The following is a 25,939-nucleotide window of genomic DNA, read 5'->3' as shown; positions in this document are numbered from 1 at the left end:
AGTTTTGATGCCCCTCACCGGGGTGGCCAGGTAGCATTTAGAGGTCACAGCCATAGACCTGCACAGCCTCAACAGGCAGAACCGCAGTCAAAGCCCGCTCCGCCGAGAGATAAACCGTCTTATGCAGCGGCTGCGGCTAGACACCGGCCGGCTAACCCTCAGGGCGGCAAGAAACGACGGGCAACCTAACATTTCCCGCACAGGACGACGGGATAAACGGCAGCACTCACGGAGTCTCTGTCACGTTCCTCCCTTCAAAAAGGTTATTTTCTCCCCCTCCCACCAAGAGAAGGTGTGGGAATCGGGAATGGTTCAACGAAACAGGTTTGTGTTCAACCAGGTCAAGCGTGAGTTCGGCACCAGTTCCCCCCAGTGCCCCGCTTAAGAAATTCCCTTCCTCCACCCACGGGGTTGAAACGGAGGACAGAGGACAGTTTGCACAAACACAAGTGTGGTGTGAGTTTAATAAAATCAGTCCCTGTGCATCCAGGCAATGCGCCGAGGGCACAGCAATGTTCAAATATAAAAATAAAAAGTCATATAAAAATAAAGACACAAATGACAATGAATCTGTCTGTTTCGGAGCTGCAATCCCCAGCTCTCCCACTAGATGGCGCCACCGCGCCACTGGTGAACGAGAGTTTCAGCGGCCCCCTTGCTGTTCAGTCGGCGAATTGGCGCGCATGCGCAGTACACCCCTGGGTTTTGTCCACGATAAAAAGGGGTTATCGGCTGCAATTTGCTGTAAAACCACCACGTTTCAGCAAAATTCTAATGTCAACAGCAGAAGGGGCCTCGGCTCAGGTTTTAGAAGAGGAAATAAACTCTTTATTGAGCAAAAGAGCCATTCGGGTGGTACCACCGGAGCACAGCCATCAGGGGTTTTACTCCCGGTATTTTCTCATCCCGAAACGAGGGGGGGGTCTCCGTCCCATCCTAGATTTGCGGAGCCTCAACAAACACCTCAGGACGTACAAGTTCAAAATGCTCACACTCAAAACACTGTGTCAATTTATTCGTCCAAACGACTGGTGTACATCAGTAGATCTGAAGGACGCTTACTTTCACATAAGCATTTACCCAGCGCACAGAAAATTTCTCAGGTTTGCCTATCAAGGCACAGCCTACGAGTTTTTGACGGTTCCATTCGGGCTCTCTTTAGCACCGAGGGTGTTCAGCAAATGTGTTGAGGCAGCGCTCACGCCGTTAAGAGTAGCGGGGCTCAGAGTGACAGCTTATTTAGACGATTTGCTCCTTTGTGCCCCGTCACGAGTACAGGCGGAGAGGGATACGGAAAAGCTCGTGTCTCATTTAGTGAATTTAGGCTTCAACATAAACGAGGCAAAGAGCTGCTTAGTACCCACACAAGAGATAATTTACTTAGGGCTCAGACTGAACTCAGCCCGGTATCTGGCTTTTCTATCGGAGGAACGAATCAAATCGATTCGCGGTTGCCTTGCCCTATTTCAAAAGGGGAACAAGGTTTCATTCAGACTGTGTTTACGCCTCCTGGGGCTTATGGCCTCTACGATATCAGTCGTTCCGCTGGGATTGCTGCGAATGAGGGAGTTTCAGCACTGGATAGCGGCGCAGCGCTTGTGCCCGAAACGTCACCTCAACCGCAGGGTGGTAGTGTCGTCACAGTGCATGGATGCCCTCCGTTACTGGAGACAACGCTCTTTTCTCGAGTCGGGAACCCCGTTAGGGACGGTCTCACAGAGGAAAGTGGTGACGACGGACGCATCTCTGTGGGGTTGGGGTGCAGTGTACGAGGGCAGAGCAATAAATGGAAAATGGCCCGACACGCTCCAGAGCGCGCACATCAACTTTCTGGAACTATTAACAGTTTACCTTGCACTAAAGCATTTTGTGCGGTTCCTAAGAAACCACCACGTTCTGATCAGATCAGACAACACAACGGCGGTGGCATACATAAATCGCCAGGGGGGCACTCGGTCTGCTCAGCTTCATTATCTAGCACAGAAGCTGATCGTTTGGGGGACAAAGCATTTTCGTTCACTACGGGCGACACATGTCCCAGGGATATTGAATGCGGGGGCGGACCTTCTGTCCAGAGGGAATCCCCTGTACGGGGAATGGACTCTCCACCCGGAGGTGGTGAGTCAGCTGTGGCTGAGGTTCGGCCGAGCTGCCGTAGATCTCTTCGCCTCGCACGAAAACACTCATTGCCCTCTATACTTCTCTCTAGCAAGAGAGTGCACCTATGGGTGTGGATGCTCTAGCACACCCGTGGCCAAAAGCTCTGTTGTACGCGTTCCCCCCACTGAGCCTGATTGTGCCAACTCTAAGAAGGATAAGAGAGCACGGACATTCGGTAATACTGATCGCTCCACGCTGGCCAGGCAGGATCTGGCTGGCGGAGATAATGCAGTTGCTATGCGACCAGCCGTGGCCTCTCCCGCTGCGCAGGGACCTTCTGTCACAAGCGCGAGGAGAGATTTTCCATCCTGCCCCAGACAAAATAGCTCTTTGGGCTTGGCACGTGAAAGGTTAAACTTAAGTGCCACCGGATTGTCGCCGGCGGTTATTGAGACGATTCAGAGCGCACGGGCGGCGTCAACGCGCTCTGTGTATGATAAGAAATGGAACGTTTTTGAGCGCTGGTGCGCTCTCAGGAATACGGTTCCTTTTATTTGCTCGTTGGCTGAAGTGTTGTGTTTCCTGCAAGATCTTTTAGACAAGGGCAGATCTTTTTCTACGATAAAGGTATACCTAGCCGCAATTTCGGCGTGTCATGTGGGTTTCGACCGGAATACGGTTGGTCAGCACCCGCTAATAAGCAGGTTTATGAGAGGTGCAAGGCGTTTGAAAAGGGTTGTGAAGCCCTTGATTCCGCCGTGGGACCTATCCGTGGTTCTGAATGCATTATCTCAGCCCCCTTTCGAGCCTTTAGATGATATTGATTTAAAGTTCCTTTCGCTAAAGGTGGCTTTATTGTTGGCTCTCTCAACGGCAAAGCGTGTTAGTGAACTTCATGCTTTGTCTGTTCATAGCTCTTGTATGGTGTTTGCTACAGATCTCTCTAGAGTGACTTTTAAAACAAATCCAGCGTTTATACCTAAAGTGAGCGAGTCAGCTCTCGCGTGTAAACAAGTGGATTTAATGGCTTTTCACCCGCCGCCTTTTTCCTCACCAGAAGAAGAGCGACTTCATTGCTTGTGCCCGGTTCGTGCATTAAGTTGCTATGTGAACAGAACTAGGGCGATTAGGAAGAATAATCAGTTATTTGTTTCATGGGCTGACACTCACAAAGGGAAACCTATTTCTCGTCAGCGCTTGTCTCACTGGGTGGTAGAAGCTATTATATTAAGTTATAATAGCAGAGGTCTTACTCCCCCAGCGGGGTTGAGAGCTCATTCTACCAGAGGTATGGCCACTTCTTGGGCACTTTTTAAAGGTGTCTCAGTTCAGGACATATGTGCGGCAGCAAGTTGGGCTTCGCCTCACACGTTTGTTCGATTTTATAGACTGGACGTCACAGAGCCATCGCTGGCTCATTCTGTCTTAAGTGTGTAAAATTTGGCCATAATATGAGTATGCTATTAGGAAGGTAGCTGCTCAAATGACTTTAAGTTAAGTTGCATAATCACGGGTTGGTTGACAAGCCTGCTTCGGACAGCATATCTGCAATACGGGAGTTGTCTATATCCCATAGTGAGATACCGAGCGAATGTTTGAAAAAGAACGTTAGGTTACTTACGTAACCCCGGTTCTCTGATAACATGAGTGAGGTATCTCACCACACCATCCTCCTTGCAGTAGCTACACGGAGAAGAGATATGCTGAGAATGAAGTAAGGTACCAAAGGCAGTGATATTTAAGGTGGGGAGGCGGGACTCCAGCATCACTGCCGTGATTGGTCTGTCAACCGACAGACGTGGTGTGATTGGTGCTTCCATGATCTGTCACGCCAGAGGCGTTTCCCATAGTGAGATACCTCACTCATGTTATCAGAGAACCGGGGTTACGTAAGTAACCTAACGTTTTCCTCATCTACTTTGTACTTCTTGATCAACAAACAAACAAAAACAAAATAATACTTTTGATAGCATTGATAAACCTGTGGTGGGGAAGAAACGTAGGACACTTGTTCTCACACAACAGCATCAAGCCTCAGCTAACACATTGATCCCAGGGGATCTTACGAAAAACTTAACATTATTTTATTCGAAGTCAATGAAAATCGAGCAGGACCAAAACATTTTACAGCTGATCGCTGTCAATAAAGTTAATAAAGTTTTATTAATATGACAAAATAAGTGTTTTTTATTTAAAATGTATGTTTAATCAGTGTACCACTAGTCAACTAAATTAATATAACATGACAAAGATGAATGCACATTAATATATTGATTCAATAGATTTATTGCATTTTGTTGAAAAAATGTCAGTTTTTATAATAAATCTTTGAAAATAAAATTATGGATTTCAATTTTTTTATGTTTTTATAACCTAAAGATGCTATGTGAAAGTCTGTAACAGAAAATAGTGGTTTTCATCTTGTCACTTTCTTGGTATAGAAAACACATTTTTACATAAATTAGTCCAAATGGATTTATTACGTTTTGGAACCAAACTCTTCATATACTTTTTAGTCATATTTCATATTTTTTGACAATTAATTACATGTGCACTGTAAAAAAATCCTTGTCACGCTTACACTTTTAAGTTTAATCAATTTCAATTTACTATTCATTTCAACTTTCTTGACTTGTGGGGAGTTACTTTAAATTATAAAAATTAGCTACGTTATTTTAACTTTATTTTTATCATTAATAGCAACTCCTCACTAGTCAAGAAAGTTAATATTAATTGACATTAAACGTGCAACAGGGAAGTTATACCTACCCTTTCTCACAGCAAGTCATGTTATAGTCACAAAATATTTGATTAATTTATTCGTGTTCATGGCATGATATTATGCTTTTTTTCTTTGTGGTTTGTGTTTGGATGTAATTTGTTTCTACGTGTTTTTCTTCCGCTTTTAAAGCTATTTTCGCTTGGGTTTTGGGTTATGATGTCTGAAATGTCACAGAAAGTGATTCTTACCCCAACCCCAAGCGACAACGGTAAGAAAATAGGAAAAACAATGAGAAAACAATACATAAAATGACACGAAAAACTATTTATAGAAATTCGTGCTGTGTGACACGAAAAAGACATTTGTGCTCAATGGCACGAAAAAAGCAGAATATCGTGCCATGAACACGAATAAATTAATCAAATATTTTGTGACTATAACACAACTTGTCGTGAGATTGGGTAGTTTATACAGTGTGGGGGAGGGTCAAAAAAAGTTTGCAACCAATAGTTGCATTTCCATAACACTTGAAAATACACCCAATGCAAACATGTCAATTTCACAAATACTCACATATATTGTAAAAAAGGTTTCGTTTTTTAGGCAATTTGAAAAAGTAATATATCACAAAACTGCAATTTATAAAATATGCAAAATTACTTACTCTAACCTCCCCAGAACAACTCATACATGGCCACTCCCAGTCCCAACTAAGGGGACTTTCCTTTGCCATTAATGCTTGGATAACACGACTGCCTCTCCTTTGATTCAAAGTATTGGCTAGTGCTGTGGCTGCGATATACATAAACCTACTAAGACATATAATCATGACTTATTATTACAAAAGGAAAAATTTACATTTTAGTCACATAACATTGGTTAATGGAAATGGCGTCATTTTGCAATCGTTTTAATCGACAAACATTGCAAAACTTGACTTCTCATCCGATGGGCGCTAATTCAAAATGAGTGTTCGGAGTGTCAAGTGTGTTGCTTGCGTTTTCAAGATGTGTGTTTGTTGCATCATGTAAACCACATGCATCACGTGTTTTGTCAAAATAACTGCCTGCTGCACACGCGTCAAAACCGTTTATGATAAAAGAGACGCTCACATTCACAAAATACATGCAAGACAGTCACTTACCAGTAAACTCTGATTTCGCATGAGATTATGTGAGTATCTGGCAAACGCAAGCGTCTCTTTTATCATAAACCCTTTAGATGCATCTGCAGCAGACACTTATTTTGACAAGACACATGATGCACACAGTATCTCTCCATGCGCAGAACACATATTTTGAAAAAAGGAACCACTCACATGACCGGCTACATACATGCATCGAGTGTTACCGGCCGCCACTGAAACCTCGTGTAAACCTAGCTGGTGTGCCACTGAATGAAAATTTTGAAATAGGTGTTAAAGGTTTTTGTTTTTCAATTTAAAATCACAGTTAAAATCACTAAGTTAAGTTAGCGAAAAGGAAGCAGTGAACATAGCAGAGTCTGAGATGAGGGCCGAAGTTAACACAGATGTTTATTTCATGCACTGAAGCCTCTGCCTCCTTCTGTTAAATAATCGGTCAATTCATGTAGGTGGATGGATCTTTAAAGCTGTGTTTGATCCCAGTAAAAGCTTTCACGTTTATTTCCTCTCCTGGAGGGCACTGTACCATTACACAACATCATAAAACTGAATTACCAAACCCTAAAAATTACACTGTTAGTGTAAATGAGCACTGTTTGTAATCCAGTTCTATTCATCTACTGAAGCTTTGATGTATAATGTAACATAAGGCAAGAGTTCTTGCGTGCATTGAGAAATTAAAATGATTAAATTAAATGAAAACTACTTTAGTTAAATCAATGTTATTCATCATATACTGTATTATTGCAGTAATTTTCCTAAACTTAGTCAATGCACAAACCCAAATATCTGACTGTTCAGGACCCAAAACTTGCCAACAATATTCAACAGTCATGGCAACACAGCAATCATATTGCAAGATTTGTTTGTTATAAAGTAATCTATTTATATTTTAAACAAGCAACGGCAAATAAAAGGCAAGATCACTTTAATAGTGCAGCCACACCAAAGTCTCCCGGCAAAAGCTTAAATTTCAGCTAAAACAGAAAGGATAAATTGAACGACTCTCCATTCGTTACCGTCCATTAGTCGTAGTGCAATAATGAACACTTTCAAACAATAACAATAGTTCTATTTGCTCGGACGCTGACTCCGCTCGCATTTTTAACAAACAATGTTTTCGATTTGGCCCCTGAGCGAACCACTCGGGCACAGTTAGGGCGTATCAGCATTTATGGATTACACCATTAAAGAAAGTCTCTTTAAAACATCCCAGAAGGGAATGCAGTTTTGTGAGCAGGGCTCATCAAGGCCCTCGCTGATGGCTCTCTCGCTCTCCTTGATGTCCACTCTCGGCTCAGATCATTTATAAACAAAATGGAGCCTGCCAGATGCAGAGAGCTTCAAAATGGTTGTCCCTCCATCTGATTGAGATTAATGTTCCCACCCCATCACAGATTAGAGGAGTGAAGTAACCGTCTCTGATTTCAGCTCAAACTGGGATTTATGATGGAGAAACACGGGGGTGAGGTTTCGCCCGTCATTGATCCGACTCGCCTAGGCCTGGGAGAAGGCCTAGTCCTGCTGCTATTGATGACTGCTAAACAACATCTGTCAGACATGACTGGTGTATGACATTTATACACACCCAATACGGTCAAATATTTAGGGTCACTTACAGTAACTGAAATGGATCTCATGATCTCAAAAAAACGTTTCAGCTGAAGGCTGAAAACCTTTTGGGTTGTAATTTAACCTATTGTTGGGTCAAATATCCCAACCAAAGGCTTTAGTACGACTTGGAAATGACATTCAGGTGTGTTTGATTAGGGTTGGAGCTAAACTTTGCAGGACAGTAGCCCTCCGGGACCAGGAATGTCCACCCCTGCTGTATGTTATATAAATATAAAATGCATACAATGCAAAAGGTTGTATTGATAAATCAATTCATAATGCATTTTCTGTTAAGTTCAGAACATTTTGTACAGCATAATGGACTTGCAGCTAACTAACAGGGCAGTGTGACTTCTGCAACCTGTTGAAAGGGACACTCTACTTTAAAAAAAAATATATGCTCATTTTCCAGCTGCCCTAGAGTAAAAAGTTAGATTTTTACTGTTTTGGAATCCATTCAACCGATCTCTGGGTCTGGCGTTACCCCTTTTAGCATAGTTTAGCATAATCCATTGAATCTGATTAAACGATTAGCATCGCGCTCAAAAATGACTAAAGAGTTTGAAAATTTGTCCTATTTAAAACATGGCTGCAGCAGGTGCAATGATATTACGCAGTGCCCGAAAATAGTCCCATTGGTAATTTTCAATAGCAGGGGACTATTTTTGGGCAAGTGTGTAATATCATTGCACCTGCTGCAGTCATGATACGGCAGCAATGTCCTTGATTATTATGCCAGAATATGCCATATCTGCCTAGAAAATCACAACTTTTAATTTTCCGTCGGTCTTAGCACACGATGTAACTACAGAAAAGTGAAGTTTTAAATAGGATAAATATTGAAACTCTTTGGTCCTTTTTGAGTGCGATGCTAATGGTCTAATCAGATTCAATGAGTTATGCTAAGCTATGCCAAAAGTGGTACCGCCAGACCCGGAGATCAGCTGAATGGACTCCAAAACTGCAAAAATCAAAAGCTGGAAAATGAGCATATTTTCAAAAAAAGTGGAGTGTCCCTTATTTAATGTGTCAAAAAATTGACTTTTAAAGTGGCTTTAATCACATCAAAAGGTAAAGTCGGTGTATTATGATGTATAAATGCTCCTTTAGATACTAACGAGCCAACGTGTAGTGTACCAATACATGTGCTTAATAAATATTCATGCCATTCTGTGGGTTTGCAGGTAGCTCAGTAGAGCGGCAGAGACAGAACAGGCTCTGATTTGATTCTACGCTTCAGTCTGTTCGTTAAAGGACGAGCTCCTCTGATGCATGAAAATTAGGCTACCTGCTACATTTTACATAGTAATAATCTCAGAGTTACATGCTGCTCCTTGCCCAACATTTTAAATACAAAAAAAGAAAAGGTTTGGGTAAAAAATCTTTTTTGAGAGTCTAATATCATTAATGTTCTTTTAAAAACCGATATTATTAATATACACTTAATAATATCAATGCAACTCCTTCAGTCATGACTTGTTAGTACCTTGTTGCGTTTATAAAGTGGTCACCACACCATAATATATTAAAGCAAAAACTTTAATGCAACTTTTATGAAGTAAAATCACTAAGAACTTTTCTTCTGCTGGAACAAATGTAGTTCCTGACCGACTGTAAACTGCAACTAAACCGTCCAAATTGTGACAGTACATATTGATTTAGATGAAATACCTACCGCTTTATTGTTAAAACACTATGTTCTATATGGGTGCTGTATGAATACATAGACATACTGTATCCACCATGTTTTCATTGTCATGTGACCCACAAAATGTTTGATTAATGTATTCATGTTTTTCGTGCCACTGGAGCATGAATGTCTTTTTCATGTGACAAATTTCTATAGTTTTTCGTGTCTGTGGCACGACTTTCTTTATCATGTCATTTTATATTTTGTTTTCTTCCTATTTTTTACCATTGTCGCTTGGGAATCACTTTCTGTGACATCCTAACCCAAAACCTCAACTCTAACCCCAACTCCAAGCATGGTTTAAAAGTGAAAGAAAAACATGTAGAAACCAATTCATAAAATTACATCCTAACGCAAATCCCGAATCTAACCCCAACCCCAACCGACAATGATTTAAAAATAAAAAATAAAAATAAATGAAAAAATATATATAATGACACGATAAATAAAGTCGTGGCACAGACATGAAAAACTATTTCTAGAAATACTTTCTAGACACGAAAAAGACATTCGTTCTCCAATGGCACAAAAAACAGCGGAAAATTGTGTCAATAACACAAATAAATTAATTAAATATTTCGACTTGCCGTGAGATAGGGTAGGTGAGCCATATGTCCTTTGACCTATGATGTAATCTGAAGAACCGCGTTCTTATTTGTTCAATAAAAACGAATAATACATTTCTTTGGTACCTAAATTATTTAAAGATCCGCCCGATTTATACATTTCCGATATTTTACTATATTCACTTTTTTATTTTGGCGGCTTCTCAGATCACGAGGTCTCATGGGATAGTAAAGTGCCCATCGAATACACACTTGAAATTGTAGCCTGAAGTAGTATTTTGGCACTTTTCTGTGTTTTATATAATAAGAATTACTATGAATTCGGACCAAAAAAAAATGCAGTATGAAGTTTAAACAACTTATTTTATGCAAGTCAATTTAACTTACCTTTTTAAGTTTTGACTTAGTTGACATAACTTAGAAACAAGCTGAAATGGTTTAACTTAACTTTGTAAGTTAAAGTTACATAAAAAATATGTATTCGCCTCACATACAGATTTTCGCGTAGTTTGGAAGTTGGCAAATTATGGACAAAGCTGATTTTTCAAGACATTATGTTTACATTGCTAAGACTGCAGCGCAGTGAAACACAAAATCGTTGGGTGCAGCAGTAATAGCAGTTTTATTGAAGATAAAGCATAGCTATTGACCAATCAGAATCAAGGACTGGAATAAACCGTTTTATAAGTACACTGTTTCAACTTCAAAATTTAAGTGTTCATGGTGCCTTAAAATGTTGTGTTCATTTAACTTCATTTAAAAATGTTTAACTTATAGATTTTTCCACTTTGTTTCTTGTTTTTACCCATTTGAAATGTGCAGACAGTTTCCAAAAACAGAAGTTCCTGCAGTTATAGCCTTTGTTGTTTAACTATTGCTCCCGTTTGCTATGGATGGTGCGAAAACGTGTTGTGAAATTGGCAGTGAAATTAACAGGCTGTTAGATGGTCGCACTGAACAATTATCTGCTTTGTGCGTGGGCAGACGTGAAATGCAGATATCACAAAAAATACAGCTTTTCTGTATTTTTGGGTTTTCATATCACATGGAACACCAAATCTGAAATGATTACCTACCTTTGCCAGTTTCTTCAATTTTCCCTCAAAATGTGAACTAAAAGCTTTCCACATTGGCTCTTTTGTGCATCAGAAGGGTTCAGAGCATCGAAGCGTGCGGTTAAAAGAGTATCTGCCAGGGTTTGGCTCATTTCTCCCACCACTTAAACTGGTTCACTCTTACTTCAGGTAACCTCTCGGTTTTTGGACGAACAGACGGGAAAAGCCGCTTTTACTGGCTGGCCACCTGTTCTCTTTCCTTTCAAAGAACGATAGAAAGAGCAGCGTGTTTGAGAGAGATAGAAACAGAAATAATGAGGAGAAGCAAGTACAAGGACCTCAACGCGATAGAAGCCAAAAACGAGACACTGGCCTTTAGAAAAACACAACACTTTAGCCGGAACAGACATATAAGATGTGTTTTATCACCTCGTTAGCTTCTCTTACTTTTCATGGCTTTACCAAAAAGGTCTTTAATACCACAAGAGAGCCATCTGTTAACAATACCATTCATCTTGAATGCAAATGTGAATGACCTGTATCCGTCTATCTTTGCTTATGGGCACACACACTGTATCTAAAATTACGTACTGTGAGTGTACATACTAAAATACATTAAAGGAAAACCACCGTTTTTCAATGTTTTACTATGTTCTTACCTCCACTTAGATGAATTAATACATACCTATATTTTTCAATGAGTGCACTTTTAATCTTTGTACAGCGCTTTGTGAATGTGTTAGCATTTAGCCTAGCCCCATTCATTCCTATGGCTCCAAACAAAAGTTTTATTTTGTGCCACCATACTTACTCGTGTAAATACTCATGTCTTTGAGTGGGGAAGGCATGGAGGTGTTTGGTGGCTTCTAGGTTCATCCCTGTTTGGACCTAAGGAATGAATGGGGCTAGGCTAAATGCTAACACATTCATGAGGCGCTGTACAAAGATTAGGTGCACTCATTGAAAAAAGTTAGGTATGTATTAATTCATCTAAGTTGAGGTAAGAACATAGTAAAATGTTGAAAACGGTGGTGTTTTCCTTTAAGTATCTACACATTGACTAAATAGAAAGCAACAGGCATCTGGTTATTTCTCACATACTGTTTTTGCATACTGAGGTTTCAAATATATTATTTATTATGCATACTAATGTTCGAAAGTATTTTGGAGGGGGTGTAAGTTTTGAAAACGTAGATTATTTTAGCCAAACATCATGTGACTAAACACAATGTAGTGGCAGGAAAATGACACACCTACAACTCACGGCCCTAAACAAACCAGTATCCTAAATCTATATATTATAGTTTTTATGCATACGCGAGTGTCCGCATACAGTACATGCTGGGTTTAAATTGGGCCGGGACCATCTGAGGCTAAGCCCCGGCATATATAAGGCTGAAGGTCTCGATTTGCCATGCGGCAGTGTGCCCACTTGTGCGTGTGCACTGACGCAAAGGCAATAAAGTGTTTTCATTCATTCCTATGGAAGGTTCGTGAGTGAAGGAATGCGCGACCACGTTTTTACCGCTCATTTGCACAACGTGTCAATCGTTTTTGTCACCATGCGCTTAGTCGAACAACTTAACACATCTCACCCAGAACCTCGAGAACGCAAACTCACGCAGGGTCATCAGACATTGTAGAAAAAGAGATATAAATCTTAGACATTAGGGTAAGATTGCACCAGTCATTCGTAAGATCTTACTTAAACTGGGACGTAAAGTCCAAACTAGAGGCTTAGTAACTACTAGCTAGTTAATAACTAACTCTTTACTTTATTCAGTTGCACCATTTGTTCTTAAGGCAGAATGTAGCTAGTAGGTCGTAAGCTCTCCGTAAAGTAATGCGTTGTCGCATAGAATGACATCTATTCTTCTTAATCCAATCACAAGCCTTATAGTGTGTAATCAGGAAATAGTCTGAACAGTACGTAATTTCAAACTCATTCTTGACTCGCGTAAAACTGAAAGTTAAAAAAGACGTTAAAGCAAACGTTATCGAACTCAAAACATTACACTTTTAAAGGAATAGTCTACTCATTTTCAATATTAAAATATGTTATTACCTTAACTAAGAACTGTTGGTGCATCCCTGTATCGTCTGTGTGCGTGCACGTGGGCGCTGGGGCGCGTTGCGACGCTTCGATGGCATGTAGCTTGGCCCCGTTCATTCAATTTTATGGCGTAATAGCACTTTTGGGAGTACTTCGACTCGGCGCAGTAACACCCTCCCTCTCCCATTATGAGAGTGAGAAGGGGAGCGGACTTTTCAGGCGAGTCGAAGTACTCCCAAAAGTGCTATTACGCCATAAAATATAGTTCCTCTTTTAAATCCGCTTAGAAAAGCGCTACGTTTTATTTTGTACCACCAAACTTGCTCGTATAACTACTCGTCTTAAATAGGAAAAACGTTGATGTGTTTGGTCACTTCTAACTTTATCTCTAAATGGTACAATTGAATGAATGGGGCTAAGCTAAATGCTATCGAAGCGTCGCAGCGCATCCAGCGCTTACGTGCACGCACACAGATGATAGAGGGATGTATCAACAGTTCTTAGTTAAGGTAATAACATACTTCAATATTGAAAATGAGTAGACTATTCCTTTAATTGAAAATATCTATCCCACACATGGAGGAGAAAATAAACAAGAAGAAATTTTAAATCTTATTTTAATTGAAGGATACACAATTAAACAGTTCTTGAAAACTCGTTGACGAACTTGCGGCTCTTCATAATTAAGTACGAGCTCATTGATGTAATATAATCTGGCTGACATCTTATTCCAATCGTTATTCATGGACAGAGGCTTCTGTAAATATTTAGTTACAACGTATTGTTACGTTTAAACTAAGTTTAATGGTGCAGCGCAAAAACATTTAGTAGTGCGTAAGTTGTAACTTAGTGCCCATTTACTCGTAACTAAGCTACGTTGTAACTTACGCACAGCTGGTGCAAACGGCCCCAGGTGCCCATGATGGATAGAAGACTAGAAACGTGAAAAAGGATTAAAGGAAAACACCACAGTTTTTCAATATTTTCTATGTTCTTACCTCAACTAAGACGAATTAATACATATCCATCGTGTGTCGTGAATGTGTTAGCATTTATCCTAGCCCCATTCATTCCTTAGGATACAAACAGGGATACATTTAGAAGCCACCAAACACTTGTTTTCCCTGACTGTTACATAAGGAGTTACACAAGTAAGTATGGTGGCACAAAATAAAACATGGCAAATTTTAATCTGATAAAAAATGAAAACTATATTTTATGGCGAAAGAGCACTTCGACCTCAGGTGCAGTAACATTGACAGAAGTTTGAGCGAGAGTGGGAGGAGTCAGGAGTGATTATGTTACTGTGCGCCGAAGTGGAAGTGCTGCAAACTAAGTGCATCAATTTCGTCAGAATACACGGCTATTGGATGTACCGTCCATGGCGATGGATGCTCTTTGTCCCAAATGACAAAAAAAATAATATATATATCAGTCTTAAGATCATCTGCACTGCAAACTGGATATGGAATGTCAATGGTCTGGAAATCACAGTGATGTATTGAAATAATCTGCTAGAAAAATCGCAGGCCTGGTTATTGATATGGATGTAGCAATACTTTATGGTTTAAAAAATGAAATTCAATTGATAGAGTCATATCAACTGAATCTTTGTTCCGAAGCCGAGGCTGCAAAATATATTAAAAATGATCGATTGCAAAACTGCAGAACTTTGCAGAAAATCTGGAATCCTAAAAGAGGGATCCAAAATGTTTTAAAGTGGATACCTGAGGCATGCAAAGCCAGCTTCACCAGACACAAGATAAGGTACATCCACGCTCACCGTTCAGTGGAACAGATAGAGAGCCAAAGCAGGCCTCGGGGTCCTATTAACAATGAAAGTGGTCAGGCAAGCGTGCAGGCATTTATGACCTCTACTGAAAGAACAGAGGGAATATTGTTCTTATTATTCTCGGTTCATTGTTTTACTTCTTATGTGAAGGTCAGTTCCTGAGAGAGGTCAAACTGAGAGGTGGGAAGGGAGCGAAGGAGAATTACTTACATTTCGTGAAAAAATAAGTGGTCATATAAGTCAACTTCTGTTTTCGGTTCCTATCTATTCTCTCACTTTTTTCTTTTGTTATGATCCACACATTTTGCACTTAATGGCTGTAATATTTTCTTGAAAATAAAGATCCCTAAAAGGGTTCTCTGCATAGCAATTTTTATTGTCCATTATTTCTACTAAGAACCATGTGTGCAACTGAGAGTCTAAACTTTAAAGGGAAAAATTGCTGTCAATCCTATTGGGTTGGTTTAACACTGTTAAAAATTCTTTGCTACCTTGATTTTTTGTTTGTTTGTTTGTTTAATTAACTCAGATTTACAAGTAATTTCAACGTACTATTATTTGTCTTAACTAAAGATGAGTTGTTATAACTTATAAAATATAATTAAAATATATGTCAACTTCTTTTTTATAAGGTGTAACAACTCATCTAAAGTCAGGATAAATAATAATAAATTAATGAAGTTGATTAAACAAAAAATTTAAGGCAGCAAAGAATTTGTACTGTAAAAAAAATCCTTCTATTTTACAGTTTACTCAAATTGAAATTACAATTAAATAAAACTTCCTTGACTAGAGAAGAGTTACTATAAATTATAAAAAATAAAGAATTAGCTAAGTTATTTAAAAAGGTATAATTTACTTCATTTTTATTTTGCAAGATTTTGCACTAATATTTTTCAAGTAAATTTCACAAAGTAAGTAAATCTACTTAAATAAGTTAAGTAAAATTACATAGTAAAAAATATGTGATATCTGCTTAAAAATGTTTGGTAACAATATTTTACATTATTTTTTGAAGTTCTTATGGTTTACTTCTTTAATGCAATCTTCATGATTTAATCATGTAAAACTACACTGTAAAACATTATAGCCTCATTAAGTTATGTGTACTAACATTTGCTATTTAGTTCTACTACACACAGCAAGTTTTAGATATTCAACCCAAGTCTGTAAGTTTTCACAAAGTTAAACTTAAAGTTACATATTGTCTTAACTACTTGTGAGTTGTCTCTGTGATGTGAATGTTCATTTAACTAACTTCTGTAAGTTATGAATCACAACGAGAGGGAGGGGTCGTGTCCAGAAAAGACCGGGAAAATTTCAGTTAACTTTACCTCAGACACAGCGCTCATCTGAAATGACCAATAATACATTTTTTTTGCAAGGCTGCAAAGGAGGTATGTATGATTTTTTTTGTCTTGATGTAATAAAGATGCCCTTTATACATTTTTAGATAAAAATATTGAGTTTAAAGTAAAGAAAATATGCAGACATCGAGCCTGCTTTGCGAATGCGTCGTCGTCAGGATATTTATCTGCTTTCACATCGAAGCATCAAATGTTAAAAGAGTTTAATACACCATGGGGACAATTTTGGATATTTCAATTGGTTGTGCGTAACGTTATATCGATTATTTTGATTATAAATATAGCTTACAGTTTAACATTTAAGCTTAACAGATTTGTTTGTTCACTGTCAATGTGAATTAATCACGGGCTGAGTCTTAAGCGTTTAAGAAACGGGTAATGTATTATTGTGATGCTTGAAAGATTTTTATCCTCGTGCGATTAAGGGCACGAGGGGAATATGCGTTGAAATGAACGCAAATAGTGTCTAATAAGTGTTCGAGGATCTGTTCGTCTGACATAAAGGCCATAAAAAACCTTTAAATAGATTTATATCTCTCAGTCGCTTAACAAGTGGACACAATATCTGTTCGTTTCCACAGAATTATGTGTTTAAGTCTAGCAGGGCAGCCATTTCAGGCTACTGCGCACGCGCATAGGTTTGCAACCTCTCGCCAGAGAATCCCCTTTACATGTTGTTGATGGTAACAGCTGTGTTGCGTATAGTTAATCTTTTTTCTTTGATTATTGCGTTCTAATCAGTGGCTTTAAATGCTGTTCGTGCTATCTGTGTTTCTGGATTTACAAGTAGGACGCACGTGTTTGCTGAACATACAGGACACCATATGATTAAAAACTGCCTCCCTATCTTGTCATAAATAACAGGTATTTGCATGATTTTTACCATTTTATAATCTGTATGTCGTATTTTTGGTATTTTGTACAAGAGTACTAAGTATTTTGATCATAGCGATTACAGTGGTGTAAGTTACCGGATCGCAGACGACCATAGACTGTAAAAAATAGATCACGACCCACGGTTCGGCTCCCATGCGATTCGCGGATTAATATCTATACAAAGTTTGTCATTTGCATGTTTATTAAAGTCTTGCAAATGTTAACACTCAAGTGATTTTTAAACAATTTAACCACAAAAGTCTGTTTTTAATTTTTTCAGTCTCGTTTTGTCACTCTGCATCTTGTGGCTGATAAGCTATTGAAGAAGAGCTGTCCATCACTTTATGGACATTCAAGTTAACATAAGGTATTGTAAACGCAATTTTACCTAATACTATCAACTTAATACATTTACTGTAAACTGTGCAGTTCTTTACTCATACAATTTCATGTTTTTTTTCCTAATCTGCTTTTATTACTTTGTCTTGTTTTGTTACTCTGCATCTTTGTGGCCGCCCATCACTTTGACGACGTTCAAGTTAACATAAGGTAGTGTAAAAGCAATGTTGCCTAATACTATCAACTTAATACATTTACTGTAAACTGTGCAGTTCTTCACTCATACAATTTCATGTTTTTTTTTCTAGTCCGCTTGCTATTGAAGAAGAGCTGCCCATCACTTTGACGACGTTCAAGTTAACATAAGGTATTGTAAAAACAATGTTGGCCTAATACTATCAACTTAATACATTTACTGTAAACTGTGCAGTTCTTTACTCATACAATTTCATGTTTTTTTTTCCTAATCTGCTTTTAATACTTTGTCTTTTTTTGTTACTCTGCATCTTTGGGGCCGCCCATCACTTTGACGACGTTCAAGTTATCATAAGGTATTGTAAAATCAATGTTGCCTAATACTATCAACTTAATACATTTACTGTAAACTGTGCAGTTCTTCACTCATACACAGTGTTTCCTCTAGGATTTTTTTCAGCTGTGGCGGCAGGGGGCGCCCATGATGATTATAAATGTACATTATTTTTTTAAAGTAGAATATAGGCTACAGTAAACTAACATGTATTTTTTATCATTTTCATGCTGTCATTTACTTTTCCTCATATTTATAGCATATTGCTTTTCTATGTTTGATCTAAAATGTATTTTCTTAAAAAACGTTACATAGCTACGTACGTAGTTCGGATATTTCATTGTAGTTTTAATGTAGTGTGCATTACAAGTTGTGCTCGTGTTTAGCGTTACAGAGCTGTTGCAAACTCACGCACAGTGCTGTTTGATAATCCGCACCACTGTGATTGACCGAACATCCATCAGCAGCAATTTTATTTCACACCCGGTCCGGACCATTTGACATAAAGACCCCGAGCCGGTCACACCGCAAATCGCGCAGTTGAATAGAAACCTTTAACGGTCTTCAGACAGATCTTAAACACAAAGCACGGGGCCATTTAAAAACGAGTCGAATTTTGGTCTTGGATGTTAGACCCGCATTTTACTCTTGTCTATTGAGTCCCGACCTGCAACTACAACACAAATTATTACACCCGTTAGATCAAATCCCGCGGGTACCCCGACCCTGCTGTTTAGTCTGAAAACAGATAAAACAGTCTCACCGTCTGCCTCAAGTTTCTATTACCAACGTTCTTCTCTTCCACGGGAATAATGTAAGTTTCCTTACAAACAGATTCGACTATTAATGTCTTGCAGTCGCATATAAGTAGTATTCAGTATTTAGCCTTTTGTTTTTGGGACAAATATCATATAATTTAATGTGAAACTTTGTGAGTGTCGATCTAAAGCACAGAAGATTGATTGACAGCTGAGCGGTCAGCAGCGCGCTACTGCGCTTATAGCCTATATTCTGAAAAACTAATGACCAGATAAGTGGATTATATGACTGAGTACAGTGATTCCAAATGAATGTCCAAAAAACTCGTAATATGTTAAATCGAAAGTTTAATAATGTCTTTTCTCGCAGCCCTGCGCTGCGTCCGCGTTGAACATCAAATGCGTGATGACCTTGCACCTTAAATTACCCTAAATTTATAGTCATAAAGATAAAAGTAAAACAATATTCGAAACTTCAAATTATGTATTTTTATTTGTGTAAACTCACAATAAGGAGAAAACTTTGTGCTTACTTAAAATAGGTATGTTGCTAAAATTTTCAAAATGGTTAAATGCTAAAACGAGTTGTTCAGATAGAAAGAGCTTGAAAAAAGCTTTTAAATGAGACCAAGATCATGTATATGGGTTAAAGAATAACAAAATACTGGCCATTTGAAACTCGAAAATCATCACTTTATTTGGTCCCATGTTTTCCATTAAAATTCAAGAAAATATGTGACCGAATCATGAAAATTATGAAGTTTTTAGCTATAACTTTTTAAATCGTTAAGATATTGACCTGAATCTTTCAGGATAAGCTGTTTGATATATCCTCTACATATTCCACTTCTAAAAAGTTAGATATATAAAAAAACAACCCACTAATTACACAAAATAACAATCTTTATTCAGTCTATATATACAGATATCATCTACATGGCTATACGGCTGCGTCCCATTCTTTACCATTCAAGCAGATTTTGGTAGAGGTAAAACCACCTTTGGTAGTCGGTCAAATTTCTTAAAATTTCGTTCACTTGTAGTTTAGCAATTAAACTAAATGTCTTTACAATTTCAAGAATGTCTTTACTCAACTTCAGCAAAAACAACGACTATTTTTCAAACAACCGACTTTGGCGAGCTCGCACGGCCAGTGGTTAAACATGAAAGGTTGTGCCTGAAAACGAGAAGGTACCTATGGTTCTTCCGGTGGTGTTAACAATAAAAACTCAGAAATTTCGCCATCAACAAACCAACAGAAGCATTATTTTCAACAGCACCGCGCGCCGCCTGAGAAAATCTTGAGTTTCGCTGAGTGGAACCAAAACGTCAGCCGCGACAGCGGAGTTAGCAACATACCTACTTAAAATCATTAAAAACATGACGTGCTTTCTGCTGCTTTGGTCAGCGCGTCACAAAAAAAAACAGAAACTCAAATACTTTTTTATTCGTTTTGTCAATTTAATTATTATTTAAGTGTAACATATTTCGTATAGGCTTATTTATTTTATTATTATTTCTTAAAACAGAGACGTAGCCTAATCATCCTCTGTTGATTTAAATCTATTTGTTCATTAAACTAAACCCATGGAAGAAATTATGATGCTTTAGGAGATTTATTTATAAATGAGTTAACAACGCGAATCCAGAAAGGAATTTATTTCTAAGACAGCCAGTCTGGCAGAGCGGACATTTATGTAGCTTTTTTGCGAGCTGCCGCCGTGGGTTTTGTCTAGAAGGGATACAGCAAATGCCGAAAAGTTAATGATTAGATTTGGAGGTAGGATTATTAGGATGAAAACAGCGGCTCTGGCTAAATGAGATACAAGTACATCCTACAATCGTGTGGAATTTTGTGTTTAGAGTTGGGTTTGGTTGAAGGATTAGATTAAAACAGTGGTCATCCAGCGAGATTTCGTTTGCTGTATCCCTTCTATCCACAACCGCAGGCGTGGCGGGGATGTTTTAGGCATGGCGGGCCGCCACGGTTGAATGTATATAGCGGAAACACTGCATACAATTTCATGTTTTTTTTCTAGTCCGCTTGCTATTGAAGAAGAGCTGCCCATCACTTTGACGACGTTCAAGTTAACATAAGGTATTGTAAAAACAATGTTGGCCTAATACTATCAACTTAATACATTTACTGTAAACTGTGCAGTTCTTTACTCATACAATTTCATGTTTTTTTTTTCCTAATCTGCTTTTATTACTTTGTCTTGTTTTGTTACTCTGCATCTTTGTGGCTGCCCATCACTTTGACGACGTTCAAGTTAACATAAGGTATTGTAAAAGCAATGTTGCCTAATACTATCAACTTAATACATTTACTGTAAACTGTGCAGTTCTTCACTCATACAATTTCATGTTTTTTTTCTAGTCCGCTTGCTATTGAAGAAGAGCTGCCCATCACTTTGACGACGTTCAAGTTAACATAAGGTATTGTAAAAACAATGTTGGCCTAATACTATCAACTTAATACATTTACTGTAAACTGTGCAGTTCTTTACTCATACAATTTCATGTTTTTTTTTTCCTAATCTGCTTTTATTACTTTGTCTTGTTTTGTTACTCTGCATCTTTGTGGCCGCCCATCACTTTGACGACGTTCAAGTTAACATAAGGTAGTGTAAAAGCAATGTTGCCTAATACTATCAACTTAATACATTTACTGTAAACTGTGCAGTTCTTCACTCATACAATTTCATGGTTTTTTTCTAGTCCGCTTGCTATTGAAGAAGAGCTGCCCATCACTTTGACGACGTTCAAGTTAACATAAGGTATTGTAAAAGCAATGTTGGCCTAATACTATCAACTTAATACATTTACTGTAAACTGTGCAGTTCTTTACTCATACAATTTCATGTTTTTTTTACTAATCTGCTTTTATTACATTGTCTTGTTTTGTTACTCTGCATCTTTGTGGCCGCCCAACAATTTGACGACGTTCAAGTTAACATAAGGTATTGTAAAAACAATGTTGGCCTAATACTATCAACTTAATACATTTACTGTAAACTGTGCAGTTCTTCACTCATACAATTTCATGTTTTTTTTCTAGTCCGCTTGCTATTGAAGAAGAGCTGCCCATCACTTTGACGACGTTCAAGTTAACATAAGGTATTGTAAAAACAATGTTGGCCTAATACTATCAACTTAATACATTTACTGTAAACTGTGCAGTTCTTTACTCATACAATTTCATGTTTTTTTTTTCCTAATCTGCTTTTATTACTTTGTCTTGTTTTGTTACTCTGCATCTTTGTGGCCGCCCATCACTTTGACGACGTTCAAGTTAACATAAGGTAGTGTAAAAGCAATGTTGCCTAATACTATCAACTTAATACATTTACTGTAAACTGTGCAGTTCTTTACTCATACAATTTCATGTTTTTTTTTCCTAATCTGCTTTTATTACTTTGTCTTGTTTTGTTACTCTGCATCTTTGTGGCCGCCCATCACTTTGACGACGTTCAAGTTAACATAAGGTATTGTAAAAGCAATGTTGCCTAATACTATCAACTTAATACATTTACTGTAAACTGTGCAGTTCTTTACTCATACAATTTCATGTTTTTTTTTCCTAATCTGCTTTTATTACTTTGTCTTGTTTTGTTACTCTGCATCTTTGTGGCCGCCCATCACTTTGACGACGTTCAAGTTAACATAAGGTATTGTAAAAGCAATGTTGCCTAATACTATCAACTTAATACATTTACTGTAAACTGTGCAGTTCTTTACTCATACAATTTCATGTTTTTTTTTCCTAATCTGCTTTTATTACTTTGTCTTGTTTTGTTACTCTGCATCTTTGTGGCCGCCCATCACTTTGACGACGTTCAAGTTAACATAAGGTATTGTAAAAGCAATGTTGCCTAATACTATCAACTTAATACATTTACTGTAAACTGTGCAGTTCTTCACTCATACAATTTCATGTTTTTTTTTCCTAATTTGCTTTTATTACTTTGTCTTGTTTTGTTACTCTGCATCTTTGTGGCAGCCCATCACTTTGACGACGTTCAAGTTAACATAAGGTATTGTAAAAGCAATGTTGCCTAATACTATCAACTTAATACATTTACTGTAAACTGTGCAGTTCTTCACTCATACAATTTCATGGTTTTTTTCTAGTCCGCTTGCTATTGAAGAAGAGCTGCCCATCACTTTGACGACGTTCAAGTTAACATAAGGTATTGTAAAAACAATGTTGGCCTAATACTATCAACTTAATACATTTACTGTAAACTGTGCAGTTCTTTACTCATACAATTTCATGTTTTTTTTCCTAATCTGCTTTTATTACTTTGTCTTGTTTTGTTACTCTGCATCTTTGTGGCCGCCCATCACTTTGACGACGTTCAAGTTAACATAAGGTATTGTAAAAGCAATGTTGCCTAATACTATCAACTTAATACATTTACTGTAAACTGTGCAGTTCTTCACTCAGACAATTTCTTGTTTTTTTTCTAGTCCGCTTGCTATTGAAGAAGAGCTGCCCATCACTTTGACGACGTTCAAGTTAACATAAGGTATTGTAAAAACAATGTTGGCCTAATACTATCAACTTAATACATTTACTGTAAACTGTGCAGTTCTTTACTCATACAATTTCATGTTTTTTTTTTCCTAATCTGCTTTTATTACTTTGTCTTGTTTTGTTACTCTGCATCTTTGTGGCCGCCCATCACTTTGACGACGTTCAAGTTAACATAAGGTATTGTAAAAGCAATGTTGCCTAATACTATCAACTTAATACATTTACTGTAAACTGTGCAGTTCTTCACTCATACAATTTCATGTTTTTTTTCTAGTCCGCTTGCTATTGAAGAAGAGCTGCCCATCACTTTGACGACGTTCAAGTTAACATAAGGTATTGTAAAAACAATGTTGGCCTAATACTATCAACTTAATACATTTACTGTAAACTGTGCAGTTCTTCACTCATACAATTTCCTGTTTTTTTTTCTAGTCCGCTTTTACTACTTTGTCTCGTTTGGTCACTCTGCATCTGTGTGGCTGCATAGAAGAAGAGCTGCTCATCACTTTGACGACATTCAAGTTAACATAAGGTATTGTAAAAACAATGTTGCCAAATGCTATCAACTTGGTGCTTATTCGTTAGACTTAGCAGTTCTTCACTCGTAGTACAATTTCAGAAGCTAAGCCTAGGCTGCTTTTTCTAACTTTAGTCTCTTTTTTCACACTTCTACAGCAGTTGGTGCATTAAGATACCTCTCAGAGTTATTGTGTCATCTCAAGAAATAAGGTGTGTCACCCTAGAGAGTTTTCCTGAGTCAGTCAAGGAGCTATGTGTGACATGGTGCATCATTCTGGGCTTGCAAGGAAACTTTCTTCTACACTTTGAGGATCCAGACTTTGGAAATGAGCACTGCAATTTCACCGATATTAAAGATCTACCATCAGATCGAGTGACACTGAAAGTTTTGTTGACAGCTTCTGGTTCGGTTTCTGACTTTGCATTACAATTACTACTAGTGCCTCATCAGTGGAATGGCCTGATCCTTTTGTTATTCCTGATTTCTCTCATGATGTTGAACTTCAGTTGAGCGCTGCAAATGATGCCTATGCCAGGGATGGAACAGTAATGGTCATTTCCAATGGTGTTAAATACTAGACAAACCAGCTGATGTGAAATGTTGACTGTTTCCAAGGTCCATCGGTTTATTTTGTAAAAGACTTTCTTAGCGACTGGGTATTAACAAAAAAGGTTTGGTGATAGTTATATTGCATTAATTGTTCTTTAAAAAAAACTAACTCTAAAATACGTGCCTTTTAAAATAATAATAATAATACTAATAATTTGAAAATTAACAGTGCAAAACTATTTTTATCATATTTGAGTTTTTATCAGTAAAAGAAACATTACACATACCTGTATCTATTATTACAACTATGGTGTTGATTTCACAGTTTAAAAACATTAAAGAAACCCATATAATATTTAAATGAAATTTGTTTTTAATAAACATTTGTAATATTCATTTTTAACAAAAATGCTTTTCCAAGCCAATGTTACAAATTGTTCTTGTGCAAATAAATAGTTTTTGAGCTAATAATTTGCAAGTTTATTTCAGTGTGAGTATTATTAGTCAAGATGATGAATTGAACTGATAATGAAACCTAGCTAGTTGTTTTAACTACAAGTATGAAGTTGAAACAATAAATGATTATTAATCCAACCCCGTGTAAAACATAACTCTTTGAGTTGAGATAAAGTGATAAAGTGAGTTTTATTGAACTGATGATGTAACTTAGCTAGTTGTTTCAACTACGAGGATGAAGTTGAAACAATAAATGATGATTAGTTTAACACCATGTAAAACATATCTCTGTGAGTTGAAACAAAGCATATCTTCAAGTTCATTCTACTTCGATTTGTAAGGCAGCAGGTGAACTTTCGTTTCTAAGTTTAACCAACTTGAAATGTTTTACAGTGTACCTGTTTTCTTTACATATTTATTATTATATACTACATTATGATGAGCAAGTAAGAAGAGACTGGTTTCAGGACTGGCATTAGTACAGTTATTGCTCATTGAGTGAATTAACACACATCATGATTTTCATTACAGTCTAAACAAAGGCACTCAAAGAAGAAACATAGATAAATGAATACAGTATTGAACACTAACAAGTCTTTCTTTTTAGCTAAAACACATAAAATAGCGTTAAATTTCAAATTGTACTTTCCAAATGCAGTCCCATGCAAGCATGCTTGGAACTACAAGTTCACTGTATAGTTAGTTATGTCTACCAAAATCATTCATGTAGTTTCAACATAAAATTATTAAGCGTATTTCCTTCTTACAAATTTAAGTGGGTTATACATGATAAAGTTGACTTTACTCAATAATGTGTTCATTAAGAATTACTCACATTTTTCAATTTTAACTCAAATTTTGGTTAAAAAAAACAAGAATAATTTTTTAAATAGGGTTTATTATAGTTTTATTATATTTTGTTAAATCTACTTAGGCACGTTATTATTTTTACAGAACTGCTCACTAGTCAAGATGAAATTAATAGTAATTTCAAGTTTATTAAACTTAACATTTTAAGTGCAACAAATAATTTGTACTTAATATTGAGTAAATATTGGACAGAACCAACTTCTGGGATATAAATATACACTCACTTAAAGGATTATTAGGAACACCATACTAATTAGGGCTTTTCACACCTGAAATTGTTAACCCTGGGTTATTCTAAAACCAGGGTTAACGGAACCCTGGGTTATTTTTTTCATGTTTCACACTGTTCATACTTCACCAGGGGTTAAGAGATAACCCTGGGTATTCATAATCTGACGT

The 25,939-nt window shown here is 37.5% G+C and overlaps 1 long non-coding RNA gene and 1 pseudogene across 5 annotated transcripts; both read left to right on the top strand.

Annotated features, from left to right (window-relative positions):
- Window positions 1-307: 307 nt before the first annotated feature.
- Window positions 308-3,753, top strand: LOC129435317 (uncharacterized; annotated as a pseudogene).
- Window positions 3,754-15,800: 12,047 nt separating this feature from the next.
- LOC129425992 (uncharacterized) lies at window positions 15,801-24,692 on the top strand. 5 transcript variants are annotated; one of them, XR_008638263.2, is made up of 5 exons: window positions 15,801-16,133; window positions 16,894-16,967; window positions 17,260-17,346; window positions 23,578-23,677; window positions 23,821-24,692. It is a non-coding gene; the product is annotated as an uncharacterized lncRNA (long non-coding RNA). The 5 variants fall into 5 exon arrangements; XR_008638262.2 differs by having other exon boundaries at window positions 16,891-16,967; XR_008638255.2 differs by having other exon boundaries at window positions 15,801-16,786; window positions 16,891-16,967.
- Window positions 24,693-25,939: the final 1,247 nt, after the last annotated feature.

The sequence above is a fragment of the Misgurnus anguillicaudatus genome, chromosome 8 (assembly GCF_027580225.2).
Source record: "Misgurnus anguillicaudatus chromosome 8, ASM2758022v2, whole genome shotgun sequence".
Classification (NCBI taxonomy): Eukaryota; Metazoa; Chordata; class Actinopteri; order Cypriniformes; family Cobitidae; genus Misgurnus; species Misgurnus anguillicaudatus.
The sequence above is the reverse complement of the archived record's forward strand: the minus strand, read 5'-3'. Positions and strand labels throughout refer to the sequence as shown.